The sequence below is a fragment of the Megascapheus bottae genome, chromosome 8 (assembly GCF_031878675.1).
Source record: "Megascapheus bottae isolate mThoBot1 chromosome 8, mThoBot2.hap1, whole genome shotgun sequence".
Classification (NCBI taxonomy): Eukaryota; Metazoa; Chordata; class Mammalia; order Rodentia; family Geomyidae; genus Megascapheus; species Megascapheus bottae.
This window is the reverse complement of record NC_143516.1, coordinates 45,603,898-45,628,444: the sequence shown is the minus strand read 5'-3', so window position 1 is coordinate 45,628,444 and position 24,547 is coordinate 45,603,898. Positions and strand designations below refer to the sequence as shown.

At 35.2% G+C, this 24,547-nt stretch overlaps 1 non-coding gene and 1 pseudogene across 1 annotated transcript; both read left to right on the top strand.

Moving 5' to 3' along the window:
- The window catches only part of LOC150059885 (E3 ubiquitin-protein ligase RNF14 pseudogene), a 40,080-nt pseudogene extending 16,684 nt beyond the window's left edge, over positions 1–23,396 (top strand).
- On the top strand, positions 22,790–22,896 carry LOC150059886 (U6 spliceosomal RNA). The gene has a single exon (XR_016536519.1). It is a non-coding gene; the product is annotated as a U6 spliceosomal RNA (small nuclear RNA).
- Positions 23,397–24,547: the final 1,151 nt, after the last annotated feature.

Genomic DNA, 24,547 nt, shown 5'->3' with positions numbered 1-24,547 from the left:
GCAAAAGAGATGAGAGTTAACATAGTACATTAAGGACAACAATCACTCATTTTATGGCTTTTGTTTCTGTGTCCTGGAGGTCCTTTCATTTAGTGTCATACTATATGGCCTTATGTATCTAGGTTTTGTTCTATTGTAAATCTCTGCTAGGAGAGCCCAAGGTTTCTACTGATTACGACAAATGAGGGAGACTATTGGGCCTATGTTCCTTTGAGTCTGGCTTATTTCACTTTTATTATGTATATTCTATGAAAATGCAGTATGTATAGACACATGGTGATATTTATGTATTTGAAGCCATTTTATTACTTGCATATTTCTACTTTTATGTAATTGTGTATTCAGATATTTGGTAGGAAATCTAAGTTTGCATGTGTGCTCTTGTGTGCGCACGTATGCGCGCTAGTCCTGGGACTTGAGTTCAGGGCCTGGCACTGTCAAGGATAGCTCCCTACCACTTGAGCTACAGCATCACTTTCAATGTTTTCTGTGTATGTGGTACCGAGTAATTGTGTATGATAGGTGAGCCTTTTACCACTAAGTAGGCCACACTCCCAGCCTGAAATACTAAGTCTTGAATGATAAACTACCAAGCATTTTTTCCACAAAACTGTTGGACCTAATAAAGAATGTTTCAATGATAGTATGGAAAAAGATTTGTGAGGACCAGGAGTTTGGCCTAGCCTAGTGGTAGAGTGCTTTCCTAGCATGCATGAAGACCCGGTTTGATTCCTTGGTACCACATACATAGAAAAATGCCAGAAATGGTGCTGTGGCTCAAGTGGTAGAGCACAAGACTTGAGAAAGTCCAAGGACAGTGCTCAGGCACAGAGCTCTAGCCCCAGACTGGCAAAAAAAAAAAAGATTTGTGATCAGTTTAATATTCAAAGGTTTGAGATTTTTTGAGCCACTGGGGTTTTCAGCCTTGTATACACTTGCTAGGCGGGTACTCTACCACTTGAGCTACATCCCCAGACATTTTGTTTTCTTTATGATCTTATATTTATGCACATTATGCACCTGAACTGTGATCTTCATATTTATGCTTCCTGTGTAGTCTGGGAAACAGGTGTGTGCTACCACACACCCCCAAATTTTTTTTTGGATTGGTTTAGCTTCATGAACTTTTTGTTTAGGCTGGCTATGAACTGTGATCCTCTCAACTTTCAGCCCTCTGAGTAGCTAGTATTGAAGGGGTAAGTAACCACATCCAGCTTCAAGAGATTTTAAAGCTGGGCGCAGTGGCTTATGCCTGTAATCCTAGCTACTCAGGAGGCTGAGAACTGAGGATCATGGTTCAAAGCCAACCTGGGCACAAAAGTCCGTGAGACTCATCTTCCATTAGCCACCAGAAAACTGGAAGTGTTGCTGTGGCTCTAGGCATAGGGTGGTAGCCTTGAAGCCTTGAGCTGAATAGCTCAGGGACAGCATCCAGGTCCAGAGGTCAAGTCCCATGACGTTTAAGCAACAGAAAGACAAATTCAATCTCTACAAGTATAGTTTTATGAACGGTTATTATTGTTTTCTTTTCTTCTGATTTGTGTGTGCTTGTGTGTGTGTGTGTGTGTATGTGTGTGTGTGTGTTTGCTGTCCTGAACGTTGTTCTTATGATTTTCTCAGCCACAGCTTTACTTCTGGTCCTTTGGTGGTTAATTGACAGTAAGTGTTTCATGGGCTTTTTTTTTGCCTAGAGTGGCTTTGAACCATGATCCTCAGAGATTAGCTCCTGAATAGCCAACATTACAGACTTGGGTCCCGGCACCTGACTTTAGACTGAGCACAAACTGGCAACTCTATTTCATTTTCTGCGTGATTTCTTTTTACAAATGTGAACTGGAGCTTAACAAGCATGTGTATATATTTGTGTATACCGACATTTGTGTAGATGTGTGTGCTACATACATATGAGTATGTGTAGCACACACATCTACACATACTCATATGTATGTATAGGAGTCTATATGCCTTTGTTCAACTAGAGGCTGTATTTATGGATGAGGACGTGCTGCTTCAAAAGGAATGCCCATTAAACTAGTAAATATCCTGAAACCTTCCCCCAAATTCCCCCAAATATACAGTGTTGTAAGAGAATCCCTTTCTCCTTATGATAAAGAGTAGAAGTTCACCTTGTCTGATATAGAATGAAAGGAATGATGATCATTTAACCAAGTAAACAACACTTTAAAGCTGAATAGTTCCTGTCAAGAAGAAACACACCTAATAACATGATACTTAGATTTCTTTAGCTTTATAAAATTATTAACTTCTAATGGCAGATATGTTTTAAGTTCATATTTTAAAGTTTCACATTAGCAAATAGTTTTTGACTATTCAAATTTAATTAACAAATTTGAAAGCTCCAGAAAATAAAATCCACAATTTCCAGGGGTCATTTGTTCCCAAGATTATGAATGACATTTATATAATCCTTAATGTTTCAGTGAAAGAAAAATTTATGAAAATAAACTGTTAGGTGGAAAGACCAGTCTCTCATTGTGATTTTACTAAAGTCAGTAACAACTTGTAACATCTATACTTATTATTCCTATTGTTTGTTTTATAAAACATTGGGCAAATAAAATGGGATTGTAAGAAAAAGAAAATGGATGGCAGAGGTATTTTTGATGTGCTCATTTTCTTGGTTCTTGCAAGTTTGGTGAGGAGGCTACTGGAACATTTGCATCTTGCATTCCATAATGAGACCAACACAAAATGATTGCAGCTCATGTAAAAGACAGGGTGGCATGTTTTCAGTTTTAATGGGGCCATTCAGCAAAGTTCCAATTCTTCCTGACATTTCTTGTAGCCGAATCAACGTGGTCTAGGTTGGAGTGTCTATTAGGAAAATGAGAGGAGAGCAAGTCAATTATATTTCAATGACTGAATAGCCAGGGGTCCTCATTAAAATGATCAGGGAAACACAGTGTTGCTTTCCTCGGCATAGCTGCTGATTAAATTGTATAAGAATGACATGGCCTTTTGGGAGCAAGCTGGACTTGTGCCTTCGTATTTGGAGCCAGACATTGTGAAATGTGTATCACTTTAAGAAAAAAATATTTCTCTCTTGTAGGCTGATGGCCTTTGTAACTATGTATGTGAAATATTGAAAGTTGTATAAAAGGTTTGCCACTTGAAAAATTCCCATTCATATGATAATCATAAGGATATTTATCTTTTTACTTGGGTCGATTAGGTCTCATGTACTAAAATAATATTTAAGATAGAATAGCTGAGTGTGTTCAAGGACTTTACTACTATTACATAAAAAAATTCTACTTACCTGTTTTTGTGGTGTGTGTGTGGTGGGGGTAAGTATAAAATATTGTGAAAAAAATTATGACTGTTGTTTTTCCTTTCCTATCCACATGCAGATACTCTAGTTTAATATTATTGAACATAATTTTAATAAGAACAAACTCATTACTTTAGAGAACACACACATTGCTTGAGTTTCCTGTTCTTTTATTGGTAGAAATAGTATCCTCAGACTCTGTTGGGGTTCAGTAGTCAAGATGCCAATGGAATCAAATTCCTCAAGTAGGCACTGGGAATATGGTAAGATATGAGGCTCAGAGCTGATTTCTCATAGTGTGTATTTTATTTAAATGAGGTGAGATCTAAGATCTACAACATTTAAAAATCAAGTCAAACTCACTGAGGTTTTTTAATTCAGTAATGAGTTGAGCAGTGGTTATCTTTTCTGGTATCCTCTACCTTTTGTAAATCAACCAATTGTAGTTAAAATGATGACCTAGGATTTGCCTAACATTCTAAAAAAGAAAGATGTTAACATTATATACATAAACAGCACTAGGACATTTAAAATGACACTAATATTAGTATATTAAAAATTGAAAAATTTTGTTAGTTACCTTAATATAGATATATGTATACATATATGCATATATATAGTGTGTGTATGTATGTGCATATGTATGTATGTAAATAGGTGAGCACATAATATCTTTCTCTTAACTATATTGTCTACTCAGTAAAATTCATCTATCCATATAGTAGAACCTATCAAAATAGCAGAGTTGCATCTAAATATTTTCTCAGTAAGACTTATCTAATAATCATTTAGCACTAAAATTACCTGGTACTGGTTCCCTACTTAATGTTATGAATATGTGTTCATAATTGCTTATGATGAAATTGGGAGGAAATACAGATTTCAAGTGACTTAAAAGTTTTAGGATTGAGTTGGTCCATTGCAGTTAACCAAAACACTAGGCAGGATCCTTTAATGTTGCAATGTTATAATTTTTCTTCCAATAAATAACCACACTAACATTGATGGCACTATCAAGCAAGTTTCAGAATAAAAGCTGGAGAAAAATGGGGTTATCATGAGGTTTCCAGTTTTCCTCTTTTGGTAACTATTGACATGCGATTCAGAATGAAAGAAAGAATACAATGGTCAGCAACCTGGATTAAGGGAACACAATTCTGCAATTCTCAAATGCAGCACAGAATTCAAGGATGTCCAGGTTTTATCACACTATCATTCAACCTTGAGGTTTTCATCTAATCGACACCTGGACAAAATAAAAAAATGGAAAAACTTCTATATGAATGGCTTGATTTAAGGTGATAAACTATATAAAGTGTGAAAACTTTCATGTTGACATTACTTTGGTTTAGTGTATAAACACTATTTCGTTAGTGACAGTTAATACACACACAGAGTCAAGGGAATTGTTGCAGAAACATTCCCAATGAAGTACTGATGGACCAAGGAATTGAACCCAGGGCTTCATGAATGCTAGGCCAGCATTGAAACTCTTCTGAGGAGGAAGCATTCTTTTATAACAAAGTAGTCAAATAATTCTTGGAAACAAGTTAAAAGGGCTTCTGTATTGCTAATTATTTATAATATTCTTAAGATACTTAAATACTTTAATATTTAGATCTTCCAGAAATTAATTTACCTTTTTTTGGGAGGGGGAGCAAGGAAGAAAGAATAGGTACACAGTTTGGGAATCCTGTTAGAAATGACTGTGAAGTTTCCTCTTTCCTCTCCTTTCTGTTCATTAAACAAAAATAGATTGTAGGAGAAGCCATAACATTGATTATTCACATACTGTCCCTAGCCACCCTCCACCCTTACTACATAGTACAATTACATTGGAAGATTAAAGAAAAACATTTTATAGTATTAAAAACTCATCAGTAGATGAATGTATCAAAAAGATGTGGTATTTATACACAATGGAATTCTATGCTGCCATCAGAAAGAATGACATCACCTCATTTGTAAGGGAATGAAAAGACTTGGAAAATATCATTTTAAGTAAAATAAACCAGACCCAAAGAAACATAGGCTCTATTGCTTCCTTATTTGTAATAATTAGTATGTTCAGGATTCTCCTAGCAGAGGATCATAATAGTTCAAAAGCTATGTACTATAGTCACATAGGATGAGGCTAAGTGAAATGAACTCTAGGATATAGAAACAAGAGGTTTATCTTTGTGATTGTTGTTCATAATGCACTATGTGAAGTTATTTCTTTTCTTTTTTTCCCCTTATGGTTTACCTCATGTGGTTACTGTATCTGACTTTATCACCTGGTATATTGTATATGCATTTATTTGTTTATTTTAAATAGGGAAGGGAAGGGGAAAAGCAAACCGATTGGGGGTGGGAGGGAAGGGAAAGTGGTATAAAAACATGAGAAGGGGTATCGATGTTCAAGAAGTAATGTACCCACTACCTGACGAATGTAACTGTAACCCCTCTATTTGTTGTCCCAACAATAAAATACAATAAAAATGCATTTACATCTAATGCAAAAGTAAAATCAAACAAAAAAACCTTGCCATTAAAATGTTCAGATTAACTGTTTTTGAATTGTACAATTTAAAATTCCCCCTTACCCAGCATTTGGAAAGACTTTAAATAATACATATCCCAGCCTGTGAAGCATAGGACTTCTGACTGACACATGCTGGGCGTAAATGTTTTAGATTTCAGATAACTCTCAGGCACAGTGAGGTCTCAGAAGAGTAGAACATTACGCATTTTGGAGTATTTATTTGAGTTGAGTCACAATGTACTTATTAAGAGCTTTGTTCTGGGGCCAGAACAACGATTAGGCCACCGTGCTTGCAGTTAGGGCCCTTCCACAGGGGCAGCTTGGTTACGGATGGTGAGAAGTACCAAGGGCAGTGGTGGCCAGAAACCCCAGGTGGATTTTCTGGACAACTTGGTGCTGAGTACTGGCAGAGAGTAGCTAGAAATACAATATACCAGAGACTAAGGAAACATTTGATATATCACTAATGCTGTACAATTTTGGCATCTTGAATTGAAGAGATTATATTTACAAATACATTATCTTAGTTTGTAGGCACATTTCCTACTTCTAAATCAATTCTGAGGCCTTCTCTATATATGATTTGTTCATTGTTTTTCCAAATTAAAGAAAACGGTTCTTAAGATAATTTTTGGGGGGTCAGTACCAGGGCTTGAACTCAGAGCCTCATTCTTCCATGCATCTTTTTTTTTTGCTTCTACCTCATGCTCTACCATTTGAGCTACACTTCCAGTTTGCCATTTTCCTGGTTAGTTCAGGATGGATTTAGATGGAGGAGCCTCCTAGATTTGCCTTCCCGGATTAACTCTAAATTGAATTTCTCCAGGTCTCAGCCTCCTGAGTTGTTAGGATTATGGGTATGAGCCACTAATGACTAGCTATTTTAGTTTTCTTAATTTATTATTCCAGTCTATAATTGAAATTTCATTTTCATACTCACAAGTCAACCATGGATATGATTTTTAAGTTGAATTTCTGGAGTTAGGTTGGTGATAAGACTGGAGGAAAATAAATATTCTGAAAATTCTTTTTCTTTCAACATCGTGCATTTTAAAGTTATTATATTTCTCTTTAAATGTGAAAAATTTGGCAATAATTTGTAACACACGAGGCTATGTTCCTAATGATCTTGCTGGGAAATTATTATATTGCAAAGGAGCCATAACTTTCTCAAAACAACCTAAGGTTAGCATGAGCCTTCCTGGTATTCTTAGAATAATTGGTCTTTTAGTTGATTTGGCTAACTGACAGCTGAGCCACTAATAATTACCTATGGCATGCTTTACTTTTGATTGTATATTAGAATACTTCCCTAATGAATGAATGTATAGTATCTTTAAATAGGCACATCTGACTGTGTCTAGATGCTTTGCTCTTCATTTAAATAATTCTCTATGGAGATTTGTTCACACATCAGTAACTACAGAAGAGACTTTTTAATTTAATTAAAAGAAAAAGAGCACAGCCAAGAGGCCTCTTTATGGTTAAACATTTGTGACTTAAAATAGTACATTAATTTTATCAATTTAGGAGGATATCATTTCAATTTAATGACAGGCCTTCAGGTTTATTTAGGGACAGTTATGATTCATAATATTATACTACTAATAACTTATGCTTTATGATGTTCTTCAGTTAATAGAAAATTCTAACCATTGTGAATCTTCCGTTCATTCGTGATAAGAGTTTTTAGTAGTAATGTTTTCTTAATAATCTGAAAGTCTACCCTGAGCCTGTGGTTAGTCTTAACTTAGTAGTTAACTGCAAGGTAACTTATGGACATATTATATTGGCTAATTCAAAAATGAGGTAAGTTGATTTAAAAGAAAGAAAGAAAAATTGTTGAGGTATTTGTTAACAGTAGTGATTTTACTTTTTTTTCTTTATTCCTCCATAATACTATAGTTGGGTATTGAATAGTGGTTTAATGTTAATTGGTCACAAGTTATTTTTGTGTTTGGTATGTTATATTTAGGTAAAATTGGTTGAGAAATGTGAGTTTTACTTGATTGAGTCAAGTTCCTGACATAGTGATAGATATGAATAGATAATACTTATATAGAAACTTGGATGTTGCAAAGAAAGAAAATAGCTTAAGGTGATTGATGAGTTTAAAGTCACAAAAGGATTCTATGTAAATATCACTATATATGTTTGCATATTTTCCCATCATGGAGATCATCTAAAAATTAATCTGTCAACATGGCAAAGCACTCCATTTTTTGAAGTTTAAAGGTTGCTGAATAGATGCAAAATGGTTATACTTTAAGACATTATTTGCTAAGAGGATGAATAGATTTACAGACTTATACAAACATTGTATTTGTACCTGTGTATAGGTGTATTAACAGCAGCCTATGTTATGAGGCTGTGCCTTCTGATAAATTTTAAGCATGTTCACCATATCATTTAATTACCAAGTTTTCTTTGTAGATTAGCGTAAATGGAGAAATTATGCCATTAATTCTTTATATTTATTTAATTGTAAAATTTGTATTTTATTATGTTTTGTGCTCTTGAGGTTGGAAGGAAATTTCCAATTTCTGCAGAGCAGTCCTCATTACAAAACCAGCCACAAACATTCATGGTGTTAAAATTGAGAAATTCTAATTTCATCTAATTATCCACTTTTTGATTAGCTCATCTTTATTATGAAAAAATGTTTTAATATTTAGACAATGTCACAGTTATGGAATAAACCAATAAATAAATCTTAGTATATGAATGTTTTTAGGCATTTATTTGAATGGGAAGTAATTGTTTGAAAAAGGGGCTCCACATTTGATATACAAGGTGTAAAGCTGAAAACTTATTCTAATTATGCAAATATGTGAAAATATTCATAGAAGCATCTTTAGAAACTATAGGAAATGCCTAATCAATGATACCTTTCTTAATATTAAAATGAATATGGATTTGTTAACATTTTTGTCCCATTTGAATGTCAAAACTAAATGTATTTTTCCTGCTGAAATCCTCTCAGGAGTCTGAGACTTGCTGTTATCAGATGAGCAAAGCTTATTCCAAAATATCTTGAGTGGTGGCAGATCATTGCAATAAATACTATCTCCTTAAACAAATCTGCAGGACACAGACAGAATTTTGATTGAATAAATGATTGGTTTCTAAAAATCTAATGTAATTTTGTGCTTTTATGTTGAAATAATATTTATATGAGTGAATGAGATTATTTATACTTAGACTCTTTTATCAAAATAAGTTCAATGTTGCTTTAAACCTGCAATTCAAAAGTAAGTTATTAAAAAAACTACAAATTATCTATAGGTCTAAATATATGATCTTTTAAATAATTGAATAGTCAGGATTTCATAATGTATGTCAGATGTTTTCATGATAATAATTTTAGTTTTGAGTTTTATATATTCCTGTCTTTATATGATTCTGAGGGCATCTACTAGAAATAATTTCTTATGGGATATTTGAGAGATAGAGATTGAAATAACAGGTGAAAAATAATAACAGGTGACATTAAACTCACCTATGTCTTTTATGTTTATTGATACCTTAAAACACACATATGTTAAACATGAAATTATTTTAAAAATTATTACTTTCTGATATTTCAACACTTATACCGGTGTTCAAATTTCTCAGGGAAGAAGCAAAAATTCTGTATCTTCTGTTGTTAAAACTAGAATATAAATTCTTAACCTGTGACTCAGCTTAAGGGGATAATTGTTCAACAACAGTTTGGCTCCACAGTCAGCCTTGTTATTGTCTGGTAGTTAATGTCTGAATGTCACTATGCTCTACAATTTTTATTACTGTTTTCTACCCTTGAGTAACAGACACTCAAAAATCCTTTTCTAGTGCTAGTAAGGAATTAAATCATTCTCAAGCAACATATGGTTATTGTGTAAATGAATTTTATGCATGTATGTGTATGATTTGAATGATATCATGTTATCATTTAAAGTGACTTTTAGATATGGTTAGTGCACACTATTTAATGTCTTAAATTACTTGAAAATATAGCTTCCAGATAGTAATAAGTCTATTAAGAATTCTTAAGACAGGAGTAATGGTTATGAAAGAGATAAGAAATTAATATTCAATATTTGTTTATACACATAACATGTGACAACCAACTCATGAAGTTAAAATACAAATAAATACTTTTTTTTCAAACCCTTCATTAACAGTGACACATGGAAATTCTTGGTTTTAACTTTAGTATAGAAGTTTGAAATGAAGAGCTATGACAGTAATAATATGCATAAAATTTGTTTTTGAGATAATGTCACTGAGTTGTTAAGTGTAAAATTTTATGGTAAAATATTATGGTTTGTTAAGAGTTCATGTATTTTTAATCTTGCTATATTAAAGTCATGAAAAAATGGCAATTTTGAATAATTATGTTATTTCAACTTTAACGAATAAATGAGTTCTATGAAAAAATGGAAAGAAAGGTTAAACAGAAAGAAAACTTACAAGACTTGAGATATTAAATTCTAAATCATTATTCACATGAGGAAAAATTGCTGGAGCATATTGTGGCTATCAAAACCCAGCTGGAAAAAGCAAAACAAAACAAAACAAAAAGAGAAAAAAAACCCAGATGGAAGCAGAATTATACCAGAATGGTCAGTAGAATCCTTGTCTTGTGGGCCAATAATTTATATGGGTTGAGTGGTTTGTTCTTCACCCTGATGGTAGGCAAAATAAAATGGAAAGCAAAAATCTTTATTTTCAAGCAATTGATCTCTGTGGAGTCTGAATACAGGCTGACCTCAGATTATGCTAAGACACTTATTAAAAACTAGTGTACGTATCTTTATCCTTCTTGACTCTCTGCAGGCCTCTTGTGAAACTTTTAATCTGGAAAATGAGAATTCTGGAAATATTAACATGAACAATGCTGATACTACCCAGGCAAAGCAACTTTGGAAATAGTTATTAGGTTGGGATGTAGGCACTGTCTTGCAGTATTTGGGAGGAGATCTAATAGATCCGAAGGTGAATAGTCACCTTGCACAAACAGCAGCCCTGCTGTTTTTGTTCCATTTGTTTAATTCAACTGTGAGCCTGTTTACATCCACTTAGATCATCATCTGCCAATCACATTATAATTCATCAAATTTGGTACTTCTTATATTACCATTATATGTTATAATTGTGAAATAAGAAAATATATTTTCCCCAAATGTGTACAATTAGTACGAAGGGCTTTTAATAGAAGATATATTTTTTCCAGAAGAAAGCCAAAAGTTAAAAATTGAAATAACTTGTATCCTTGTATCTCCTAAAAGTGAAATGTAAATATCTTCTCAAGGCCACAAAAATCCATCTGTTCATATCTTCAAGTGTATTAGAACATAGAGTAATTGACCTTCAGAATTTTAAGGGATCTGATCAACTGTGGATGGTGCTTATCAATACAGTAGGACTTTAAAATTAAGAAGTTGTTTAGTCTTTTGAGGAACTGCCGTACTGCTTTCCACAGTGGTTGAATGAGTTTGCACTTCCACCAACAGTGTAGTAGTGATCCCTCCTGGCCACATCCCCTCCAGCATCTGTTGTTGTTAGTTTTCTTGATCCTGGCCATTCTAACTGGAGTGAGGTGGAATCTTAGAGTTGTTTTGATTTGCATTTCTTTTATGATCAGAGATGTTGAGCATTTCTTCATGTGTCTATAGGCCATTTTTGTTTCTTCTTCAGAGAAGACTCTCTTTAGGTCTTTGGCCCATTTTTTAATGGGATGGTTGATACTTTGGAGATTAGTTTTGGATTGATTCAATTTTTTGAGCTGTTGATATATTTTAGATATGAGGCCTTTGTTGTATGGTTGGTGAATATCTTCTCCTACTCTGTAGGCTTCCTGATTAATTTACTAGCTATGTCTTTGCCATACAAAAGCTCTGCAGTTTAATGCAGTCCCACTTATCCAGCCTTTCTCTGATTTGTTGTGATTCTTGATCCTTATAAAGAAAGTTTCGACCTGTGCCAAGGAGGTCTAGTGTATCTCCTATTCCTTCTTGTAAAGTTTTCAGAGTGTCGGCTTTTACCTCCAGGTCTTTGATCCATTTGGAGTGAATTCTAGTACAGGGTGACAAAGAAGGATCCAACTTTAGTTTTCTGCATGTGCTTAACCAGTTCTGCCAGCACCATTTGTTGAAGAGGCTATCTTTCTTCCATTCTATTTTTTTTTTGGCTCCCTTGTCAAAGATTAGGTGGCCATAGGTCTGTGGTTTAATATCTGGGTCTTCAGTTCTATTCCATTGGTCTTCAGGCCTGTTCTTGTGCCAATACCAAGCTGTTTTGAGAATTATAGCTCTGTAATAGAGTCTACAGTTTGGTATTGAAATTCCTCCTGCGCTGTTCTTTCCCCTATGACCCAGCAATTCCACTACTTGGCATTTATCCAATCATCCAGAAACAAGGACATACTAAATCCACCAGCACAACAATGTTCACTGCAGCACTATTTACCATAGCAAAGATATGGAACCAACCCAGATGTCCCTCAGTTGATGAGTGGATCAACAGATGTGGTATTTGTACACTATGGAATTCTATGCTGCTGTCAGAAAGAATGACATTGCCCCATTTGTTAGGAAATGGAAAGACTTAGAAAAGATCATATTAAGTGAAGTAAGCCAGACTGAAAGGAACTTAGGCTCAATGGTTTCCCTCATTTGTCATAATCAGTAGAAACCTTGGGCTCTACTAGCAGAGATTTGCAATAGAGCAAAACCTTGATACAAAAGGCCATATAGTAGGACGCTGAATGAAAGGATCTCTAGGATATAGAAACATAAGCCATATAATGAATGATTGTTGTCCTTAATGTACTATGTTATCTCTCATCTCTTTTGCTGTCCCTTGTTTATCTCATATTGTTACAGTATCTCACTTTGTTACCTGATATATCGGATATATTTGTATTTGGTTATTTGAAATTGGATAGGGAAGGGGGAAAACAAGATGAGGGGTGGAGGTGGGGGGGGAGGGAAATGGGGACCAAGACATGTGAAAGAGTATCAATGTATGGGAATTAATGCACCATCTATCTGGCAAATATCATGTAATTCTTCTATTAATTACAATAAAAGATATGAAAAAATTAAGAAGTTGTTGAATTTTTTTGAACAATATCTGAAAGGGAATTCACAACTTTTTGATCAGATCATTCCATTCTGTGGCCCTTCTCATCATTATGATTTTTTTGGACTTATTAGGAGTATTATTGAAATATTAAGCATGTGTTATTAAGATGCTGATATTTCCTGGGCAATAGTGGTCCTGAGTGAGTTAATGTGCAGCGTGCATATTTATGTAGACACAGGAAAATTGGGGTTCCAGGCATGATGTCTATTTCCAGGTGCCTTTAAAGCCTGGATTGTATCCTACTGTCATTTTCATAATATATTTTTTAAAAAGTTACTTTATTGTTACAAAGGTAGTGTAAAGAGAGGGGTGATAGTTACACGAATCAGGTAACGCATACATTTCCTTTCATTCAGTGCCCACTGTTCCCTCTGTCTCATTCACTCATGTGAATTTTTACTCTGATATCTCATTGGTTCATTTCTATACACAACGTGCTATTTTTATGAGCAGACCTATAGAAGTTCCAGATGTTTTTGCTATGCTATGGTTGTGCTTTTATCCATGAGATTTATCTTTGATTACTTAAAAATTGTTTGCAAATATTAACTTATTAAAGATCATGTTACCCTGTTTCAATTACTTGTATTTTAAAAAGAGAGTATGGTAACTTTGCTTGCTCACTGTGGAAATCTAAAACAAAATTTGAATTATTTCACAGCATGACAATTTATATAAGACAATTGTACAAATTTACACATTTCATTGTGAAGGTAGAGAAGCTTGCAAAATTATCATGAAGTATCACTCTTTTTTGACTTTCTGTGGCCTCACTCCAAAGACCTACTCTGTTTCTTTCTTTTTTCTTTAACAGACCAGCAGGTTTTATTTGGGGAAAAAAACTCTTTATATCTGTAGAAATTCATTTTCTACAGTGAAGAGAATTCAGAGAACGGATCTTTGTGGCTTTAGCTAACTTGGAGTAGTTTGAAATATAATTTTATGGGTAGTGTATAAAACCAGTACATCTATACACAGAGCATTGATTGCTAGGCAGAGAAGGATTACATGTTTAAAGGAAAATGAGCAGAAACCAACACATTATGATCTACATCCCGGCTATTACACTGCTATACCTCTGAGTGTATGTGCCAGAACAAAAGTATTCAGTGGTGAACACTGTTTTCTTTCTTTTCTTTCCACTTTATGCTTCGTTGTTCACAAATTTCTTCATTATATGGTTTGATTGAGTTCCAACTTTCATTGGAAAGCTGATGAATTTTGCTTTCTTACTAAACAATAGTTATATGTGACTAAATTTTTTCTTTGAAAAAGAGACCACTGTCTGTTGGTTTAATGCTGATGGAATGTTCTAACTAGCTAATGGTGATTTTATAGAAAAACTACCAGTAAACTACTAGCAGAAAACCCATGCAGGTGCACACAGATACATGGCTATATTGACTTTAGGATTCATTATCAAACTCTTGTCAATGACAAGTGTATCGCAGACAGATGTCAGTATAGCCCAGGGAAGATAAGTGATTCACAATATCAAATTCCAGATGTTGTCTGATAGTTAGAATTCTTTTTTTGTGTGCCAGTCCTGGGTTTGAGCTCAGGCCTTGAGGACTGTCCTTGGACTTTCTCAAGGCTAGAGCTCTACACTTGAGCCACAGCACCACTTCCGGCTTTTTTTCCCCTATGTATGTGGTACCGAGGAATTGAACCCCAGACTTTGTGCATGCTAGGGAAACATTCTACCACTAGGCCAAACTCCTGGCCCAGAATTCTTTTTTTTTTTTAATTGCATTTTATTGTAAGGGTAGTATATAGAGGGGTTACAGTTACATTCATCAAATAGTGGGTACATTACTTCTCGAACATTGATACCCCTTCTCATGCTTTTGTCACATTTTCCCTCCCCCCTTCTAATCATCTTATTTTTCTACTTCCCTTATCTATTTCAAATAAAAAAATAAATGTATATACAATATACCAGGTAACAAAGTTAGATATAGTAACCACATCAGATAAACCACAAGGGGAAAAATTGAGAAAAGAAACAACTTCATATAGTATAATGAGAATAACAATCACAAAGATAAACCACCTGTCTCCATATGTAGAGTTCATTTCATTTAGTCTCATCCTGTATGACCATATGTTCATAGCTTTTGCGCTACTGTAATCCTCTGCTAGGAGAATCCTAGATATGTACTAATTATTACAAAAGAGGGTAACCATGGAGCCTATGTTTCTTTGAGTCTGGCTTACTTCATTTAATATAATATTTTCCAAGTCTTTTCATTTCCTTACAAAAGGGACGATGTCATTCTTTCTGATGGCAGCATAGTGGTACTTAGAATTCATGTCAAAAGTTTTTGTTATTATTGTTATTGCTTTCTATTTGTCTTTAAGTCAGATTTCTTATAATCCTTATCATTCTATTTCGGGTTAAAGTTAGACTGAATGAAGGAAGAATAATTATTTGCTCAACCAATTTTTGAGAAAATTGTAAATACATAAAGTTCAAGGAATAGAAAGAATACCTACACTAACTTGAATTCAACAATTGTTAATATTTTCTTTTACAATGCTAGGGATGGAATCTGGGGCCTTGAACATAGTGAGAAAGTGCTCTACCACAGAACTCCATGTCAGGCCCATAACTTAAAAACAATTGCCATTCTCTTTGTTTCTCTTTCTCTTTGTTTCTTTCCTTCTTTGTGTCTTCCTGGTTTCCCTCTGTATCTCTTCTCTCTCTGTATCTCTCTGGATCTTTTTCTATGTAAACCTTCCCTCATACATTTTTCTAGACTATTTTGTGAACTTCTTGCAGACTCAGTGACATTCCTCTTACTAAGGAAATTCATCTGAATAACTTAAAATAAATGGGCATCCTTAAGAAATGAAGAATAATTCCATGAAATAATCTATTTGGTATTTTAATATCCTCCATTGTCTTCAGATCATCTTTGGGTTATTTCATTGTTTTTCCTGACTCAGGATGCAATCAAGGCTCAAGCATTCCAATGTCAGATGTTCCTCCACCCCTTAAATGATTTTTGTTAGGAGAACTAAGCTAATTTTTACAATAAACTCTAGGAACAGTGGTAATTTGTTCTCAGGTTTTTAACTAAACTGTGGTTACCTTCATTTTTACAACGTTATGTGATTGTTAATAGACCAAATTTTTACGTTTTCATAACATCTTTGGACCAAGCACAAATTTACCCAGCAGAAGGATGGCACATATGGAGATGATCACAGAACAGTGACTTAATAGAGTTAGCCGTGTGACCTGCCAGAAGTTGACCTCATTTCAGAATTCCATTGGTGTACAGTCCCTCCAATTCCACATAGAATTCCAGAAACATGCTCACATTCATGCTAGATCTCCTTTTAACTTTGGTCTAAATAATCAAGTAGAATGAATTTATACTTTTCCAAATACGATTTCTACTGCCACCAATATTTGCAAGATTACCACCAACTAGCCAACCAACCCAACTGTTCCACAGAAAGCTGGACATGCTGCCAAAATGTCCAGATACCACGCTCCTAGCATTAGCAGCAAAGGACAAAAATCATTTTGCCTTTCTCGTCTCACTTACCTTTGTACCTCATTTTTACATCCATCCTCTCTCATAGTAGCCTTGTATATAGCACGGGGGTTTGCGTCCTCTTTATGAGAAAGCAATTTTTGTCTTTCAAGTCCGTTTTCTCCCTGGTCAAGTGTTTCTTGAAAGCTACTTTTTCACCATTGTAGGTGCAATGCAATTTGGCCTTCCCGTAAACTAATAGAGTGCTTGGGGGATTTGTCTTCATTTTAGGATCTCAGTTATGTCCACAGACTTTGCCATGGTGTTTCCTGCTCTTATTACAGAGATGAATTTACTGAGCACGGAGTTGCACCATTTCAATCTGACATTCACTTCTGATAACAGTCGGGGGTATCAATGTGCAAGAACTAATGCACCTACTACCTGATGAATGTAACTGCTAATAAAAGAATGCAGTCCTGTGTGAAGGTGCTATCAACACTGCTTTGTAGTTGAAGAAACAGAAAAGGGAAAGGTGAAGTGATTTGGTGAAGATTTACCCGATCGAAGGTTCAGGCATATATATTGGTAGTACTGGTGTTTGAACTCTGGGCCTTGTACTTCTCTGCCTCCATTCCTTTTTTTTTTTTTTTTTTTTTGCAGTGGTTATTTTTTTGAGATAACATCTTGATTTTTGCCTGGGACTAATACCTGGAATAAATTCTCCTATTTTAGAATTCCTGCTGCAGCTGGGATGACTGGAGTGCAATATGGTTCTTAGTTTCTTTGGATGCTAAGGACTAAGCTGGCTCAGAGCTGTGATCTTCCTGATTCCAGCCTTTCACGTGGCTTGGATGGCAGATGTGCAGCACTATGATCCGCAATTGGTTAAGAAAGAGTCCCAGATGGCTCTGAACTGGGATCCTTCTGATTTCAGTCTCCACAGTAGCGGATGGCAGAGGTGTGCCAGCATGCAGCACTAGGTGAAGGTAATTTGAACTTTGTAAGACAGGAGCAAACATATTCTTTCCATCATAAAAATGTGCTAGACCACAGAATTAACTCGAATTAGTGCTTGAACAAAGACGATGTAATTAACTGATGGGTGACTTTTCCTTTGACTTTTTTTTTTTTTATTACCTTAGTATGCCCTGTGGCCAATAAAACAACTCTCACTCCAAATCTCAAGAGAAGCAGCAAAGCAGACAAGCCTGGCAGGCATAGCTATTTTGAATTCTTCACTAGAGATTGTGATTTTATTTAGGGCACTGATAACAAGAAGCTCCCGACTCTGCCTGCTCTATGTGCCAAGCAACTCTATTCAGCGAAGACAGTCAGACCCAGGCTTCTAGATCCCTGAAGGAATCACTGAACCAAGCAGAGCCTTAATAACACTTTCCATTTATATTTCCTTTATAGCAGGCAGCACGCTTCCATACATGTTATCTCCTTTGGCTGTCGTAATATCCCCAGGAGGGTCTAAGAGTGGCTAATTAGGCTATACAACTATACATGGAGTCACCCAAAATCTTTGATGGCCCCCGAGTTCATGATTGCTTTAGGTGCTGTTTATTTTATGGGAGAAAATGAAATAACTTAAAATTATAGAGTAACAGCAGTACCGAAAACAACTGTCACCTATTTTTGATGTTTTCTTCTCCCGCAATGACTAGATGGCTGCTTTGAGTAAATGTTTCCATCCCTTCTCTCCATTGTACTGAAAGTGAAACTTTATCACGTATTCAGATTACTATTATCTCCCTGAAATAGTTGGCATTCTTCCCAGGGGATCCCTGTCTATATCTAGCAGCGCATTTTCTTCAAAGAGGCTCTGTCCTATTTGCTCCATGGAATTTGACATTTTAGATCATACCTTGGTTTTCTACATTCTGGTTTCTGGAACCCAACTTCCTGGTGTGTTTTTTTTAGTGGGGGGAGGAGCTATTTTTCTCCTTCCTTCCTTCCTTCCTTCTTTCCTTCCTTCCTTCCTTCCTTCCTTCCTTTCCCTCACAAGTTCCTCCACTGGCTCTTTTTCATCTCTTGCCCCTGATACCAATGTTGGCAATTTTGTATTTTTTCTTAGCATTTATTCTCAATTTACACTTTTTTTGAGAATTCTAACTCATATTCAATTAGCAGGCATCTGCTGATAACCTTCAAATATGGTGTGTGTGTATATGTGTGTGTGTGTGTGTGTGTGTGTGTGTGTGTGTGTGTGTGTACTTCAGTTGTCAGGTATCCGCTGATGACTTCAATTGTGGGTATATGTCTCTATATATGCTTCTAGCTTAGATTATTTATTCACATTATGAATTTATTTAATTGAGAGGACATTGGTCACTGACACATCTGCCAAAATGGTAGTTAAGAGAGATACTGTTTTGTTTTCACTGACCTTAGTAAAAAAGAGACCGTGAGGGAGACAGAAATAGCAAATATTACGTAGAAACTTGTAAAAACGAAAGTCTGTTAGTGAATGGTATTACTAATAAAATATAGTGGAATTCTATGGTAGAGAATGACGGGGGCCATTTGAATTGAAAGTTCAAAAGGGGAAGCACTATCTTTTTGGAAAGATGGCACTTAGCCATCTTTAACCATTATAAGAAGGAGCTTGCTGGACAAAGATTGGCTCAGTTATGAATGTGAGCAAAGCCTGTGAGCAAGAAGGGGCCACAATGTTTGAGAAGAAATGTACTTATAACGTCACATATGCAATGGTAACCCCTCTGTACATAACCCTGACAATAAAATTAAATTTATATATAAAAAAGCTTGATGTGCTTAAGAGATCCTCCCGTTTCATGGTTTTTCTTTTTATTATCTTGACAGAATCTTTAAAGAGCAGATGCTCTTAATTTTGATCAAGTTTAGTCACCCATTTTTTTTGTTCTCTTTTGGATCACGCTTTGAGGGCCATATCTAAAAAATCTCCTATTCTAAGATTGTGAAAGAATAGTCCTCTCAATGAAAAAAAAATAGAACAACTGGGTATCAGCATGCAAAAAATGAACTTCAATCCGTATCTGTACATACTTAATATCATGTGATTAACTCAGATTGAATGATTGACCTAAGTATAAAACTATCAACTCTAAAACAAAACAGAATGAATGAATATGTTTGAAAATCATGGATCTAATGAAAGACTTATATCTAAAATAAAAAACTTTCCAAACTCATTAAGAATATAACAACCTAATTAAAAAATAGGCAAAGTATTTAAATGCTTCATAAATAATATGGATAGCAAGGAAAAATTAAAACAAAGGTATTTTATTATTATTATTATTGGTGATACTGAAGTTTGAGTTAAGGAACTTGTCCATATTAGATAAGTGCTCAACCACTTGAGGCTTGGCTCCATTCCTCATTATTTTTTGGGACAGGGTCTCACATTTTTCCTGGCCTGGCCTGAACTGAAGTCCTACTATTTATGCTTCCTTTCTACATGGTCTGATGGACATGAGCCATATCCAATTACCGATTGGTGTGAGGTTTTACTATTTATCAGGTCTGGCTAAAACTCCAGTCTCCCTGATTTCCGCTCCATCTCTTGAGTAGCTAGGATGACACATGTGAACCCTCTGACTTGTTTCCTTGTTGTTTCTCATAAAACGTATTATCAAAACCGTTCCACATAGTGATTATTCTAAATTAGGTCTTATAAGTAATTTAGAAGTGTATACAAGCAGAATTGTACACACACACACACACACACACACACACACATTCCTGTGTTTGTACTAAACACGAACAGACTTATTTAATGTATTCAGTGTAATTTGCATATAGTAATGCAAATGCCATAGCTTTTAAAAAACTGTAATGTTACATTTGCCAGATAATAGGAGCATTATTTCTTACACATTGGCCATAGCTTTTATATGAGAGCATCAGGCACCTTCACATTTTTGTGTCCGTTGTCCATGGATTGAGGGACAATTTTTCTTTTTGGGGGGTCATGGGGCTTGAACTCTGGGCCTGGGCGCTGCCCCTGAGCTCTTCAGCTCAAGGCTACTGCCCTGCCCTTGAGCCAAGTCCTTCTTCCCATTTTCTAGAGGTTAACTGGAGATAAGAGTCTCAGGTTCTTTTGTTCCAGGCTGGCTTTTAACCTTGATCCTCAGATCTCAGCCTCCTGAATAGACAGGATTACAGACGTAAGCCACTGTGCCCAGCTGAGGGACAATTCTATTGTTTTATTCTTTTTTTTTTTTTTTGTGAAACTCATAGAAGTTGTAGTGATTTCATCTCTCTCATTTATGTTTTCTCTCTTTTGTTGCTGATAAGTCTGGAGTAAGTTTATTAATTTTTAAAAATATATTTCTCAGGAAGCAGCTATTGGCTTTATTATTTTTCTATATTGTATTTTGTTTTAGGTGTCACTGATTTCTGCTCTGACTTAACAATTGCCCCCTTATTTGATTTTAGTATGTTCTTACTCTTGTAGTTGCTTAAGATAGGAGATGAGACTTTTCTTTCTATTGTAGGTGGTTTTGTCCTAAAATTTCCTCTATATTTACTTCAGTGGTTTCTATCAAGTCTGATTCATTGTGTTTTCATTGCTGTTTAGTTTAAAATATTTTCTAAGTTTCCTTTTTATTTTTCTTTGATGCAAGGGGTTACTTAGAAGTATATTATTTAGCTTCTAAATGTTTGTGGGTTTGTAAATATTCTCTTATTATAACTTCGTAATTCAATTCTATTGTTAGTAGAGGACATATTTTATTTTATTTGAACTTTTTTATGTTTTAGGAGATTGGTATTATGACCCTGAATAAGGCTTATCATAGCAAAATTTCTGAATGCACTAGAAAAGAATGTGTATTCTGCTATTGTTTGGTAGTTGTTTTATGAATGTAAGTCAGGTCAAGTTGTTTGATAAGAGTTTTCTTCTTTTACTGATTATTTTATTCTATCAAGTAATGAGAAAAAGTAATTGTATGTTTGTGCTGCATGCGCTTTGAAACTATTGTCAGCTGCCTAAATATCTGAAATTTATATATCTTCTTAAAATCAGTTGATTATTTTATCATCATGAAAGAACCCTCCTTAGTCTTGGAAATATTCTTTATTCTGGAACTTACCTTGATTGATATTGACTTGGGTTATAATCATCATGATGTATAATTTTTCATGGTTTTTCTTTTAACTTAATTGTATCATTGTGTTGGAGTTTTTTTTATAGGAAGCATGTAATTATGTCTTAAAATCAAATTTGATAATTTCTACTTTTAATTGGAATTTAGACTATTTATTTAAATTTCATGTAATTATTTATATGATAAATAAACTTAAAATTCTTTTTTTCTCTAGTGTTGGAGTTTGATCTCAGGGCCTATCTTCACTGTATCACTTGAGCCACATGTCCAGCCTAGCTTTGGTGCTGGTTAAATGGAGATGGACTCCCATACACTTTTCTTTCCTAGCCCCTTGGAAATATCAGATTACAGGCATGAGACACCAACACTCAGCCTGGTATTTGTTTTCTATTTGTTCCAGGTATTTCTTGCTACTTTTTCACTCCTTTTTTAACTCTTTTCCTTTGTATTAAATGATTATTTTTAATGCATCAGCTTTATCTTCTTTGTGACTTATTTGGTATCATCCTGTGTAATGTTAATAATTGCTCTAGAGCTCTTTTTTTTTCTTATCACTATCAACCTTCAAGTGACCTATGCAACCTCACATGTAGCACAAGAATCTGACAATAGCATACTTTCATTTCCTCCTTCCTAATCTTGTGCTATTGTTGTAAGACAGCATGTACCTATGAATGTTAACAAAACTCAATGCTACATAGTTATTTTTTAAAAAATTATCTATTGTTTTTTATGTTAGATCTGGGGCTTGAATTCAAGGCCTTATGCTCTCCCTTAGCCTTCTTGTTCAAACCTCCACATCTGCTAATTGAAGATAAGTGCCTCAGGAACTTTTCTGCCCACATTGCCTTCAAATCATAATCCTCGTATCTCAGCTTACTGAGTAGGAAGGATTATGGAACGAGTACCAACTTCTGGCAGCAATTAATTACGTTATTTTGTTTAGTTTTCGTTCAGTTATTCTAAGTTTTTTAACTTAAATTTTATTGTAAAGGTGATGTACAGAGGGAGGACAGTTACATAAATCAGGTAATGAGTATATTACTTTGTGAAGTGTTACCTCCTCCATTTTCTCCCACTTCCCTCCCCCTGACTCCTCTCCCCATCAAGTTGTAAAGTACATTTCCAATATGGTGTCTAGTGGGTATCACTGTTGAATTGGTTTAACCTCTGTCCCATCCTTTCTGTAATTCCCCCTCATTCCCCAAATCAGGTAAACTTATACACAAGACAAAGTGTATAGAAATAAAAAAATTGGGTGCTCGCTTCGGCAGCACATATACTAAAAATTGGAACGATACAGAGAAGATTAGCATGGCCCCTGTGCAAGGATGACATCAAATTCGTGAAGCATTCCATATTTTTGTCCCTGCCCTTGTTGCCAGCTTCCTGTGATGCAGGAGCCTGGCTGAACTATGGCTATCTGCTCCAGCTGCAATTTTGCCTTCTGTATCTTGTGTAGATTGACCTACCATGATATCTCTCCATGTACGGTGACTACAGAGCAATTAATAGACTTAAGAAATGAATACCTGCAAGCAGATGAAGCCAATAAAAGATTTTTGGAACAGAGGTATGGTAAGAGGGTGATTCAGAAGGCTCTGGAAGAAATGGAAAGTAAGGAGTGGCTGGAAAAGAACTCAAAGAGCTGCCCCTGCTGTAGGACTCCCATAGAGAAACTAGATGGATGTAACAAGATGATGTGTACTGGCTGTATGCAGTATTTCTGTTGGATTTGTATGGGTTCTCTGTTCAGGGCAAATCCATACAAACATTTCACAGATCCTGATTCCCCATGCTTCAACAGGTTTTTCCATGCTGTGGATGTTAATGGAGGTGTATGGGAAGATGAGATTGAAGACTAGTTCACTTCTGCATATGGAAGTGGAATGGTTTGCCCTAATCTTCTGTCAAGTACACAGAGTAACCTTGCAGGATATTAGAGTGACATGCATTTACTCCTGCTGTGAAGAAGATAAGAAAGAACAAGGTTTATATTTTCATTGGGACTACTGATTAAGGCACATTCATATATTCTTCCATGTAACATAAATTGATAAAATTATAAACCAAAGATTCAGAAAGGGAAAAACTACAGGATATTAAATGTGCCCAGAGCTCTGAATAGTTGAAAAGTATTTATTTTCTTTTCCAAGCCTTAGGTAGGGAGAAGGGTCAAACTTAGAGCAGTGTCAGAAAGGTATCTCTCTGAGACATTCTGTTTGGTGCTCATTATTCACAGCTGAGGTGGATGAAAGCCTTGAGAACATTGTACCAAGAGCTCCATCTCTTTCATGCCACTCACATTTCTTCCAGCCTTAGTTTCTGCAATGCTCTGTTTGGAAGGAGCCATCTACTCTGTAACTGATTGGATGGCCGGTGTCATTTCAACTTTTTCGGAATAGATATTTGTAATGGTTTTAAAAATGTTTTTAATACCACGACACTATCTCACTTGATTATTCATGAGTGGTGTACATAATCCATGGTTTGTGAGCCAATTCTACTACTTAATGATATTGGCTCAGAAGAATTTTAACCCTTTCCCACTTTCCTGAGTAAAGTGGGAAAGGGTTAAAATTCTTCTGAGCCAATATAGAGCTTAGACTTAAAATTTGTCTTTTTCTTATTCCACACTTTCTCCCTTTCTCTCATTGCCTTGTTAAGGACAGTTTTAATTCCAGCTGCATGTTTTTGCTGAAATAGGAGAAAGCCTAGAAATTCTGAACCAAGCTGAAAATGCTATATGTTCTTTCAGTACCTGGGTTTGAATCTGTACACAGCACTATAGTTCTAGTCCTTTCTGAATGTTTTTTTTTAAAGGTCTTCTCTAATAACTCATGGGAATTTGGCTTCTTACTGTTTTTTGCATCCACTGTATTTTGGGTGATCATTTTAGCTTGATACCTTGTTTTCTGGTTTGGTTGGCTTTTTGGAAAATTGTCTTTCCTCATGGTTTATAAAGTAGCCACTTGGTCGATATTTTTGAAAAAGAGGACAGAAGAATTCAGCTATA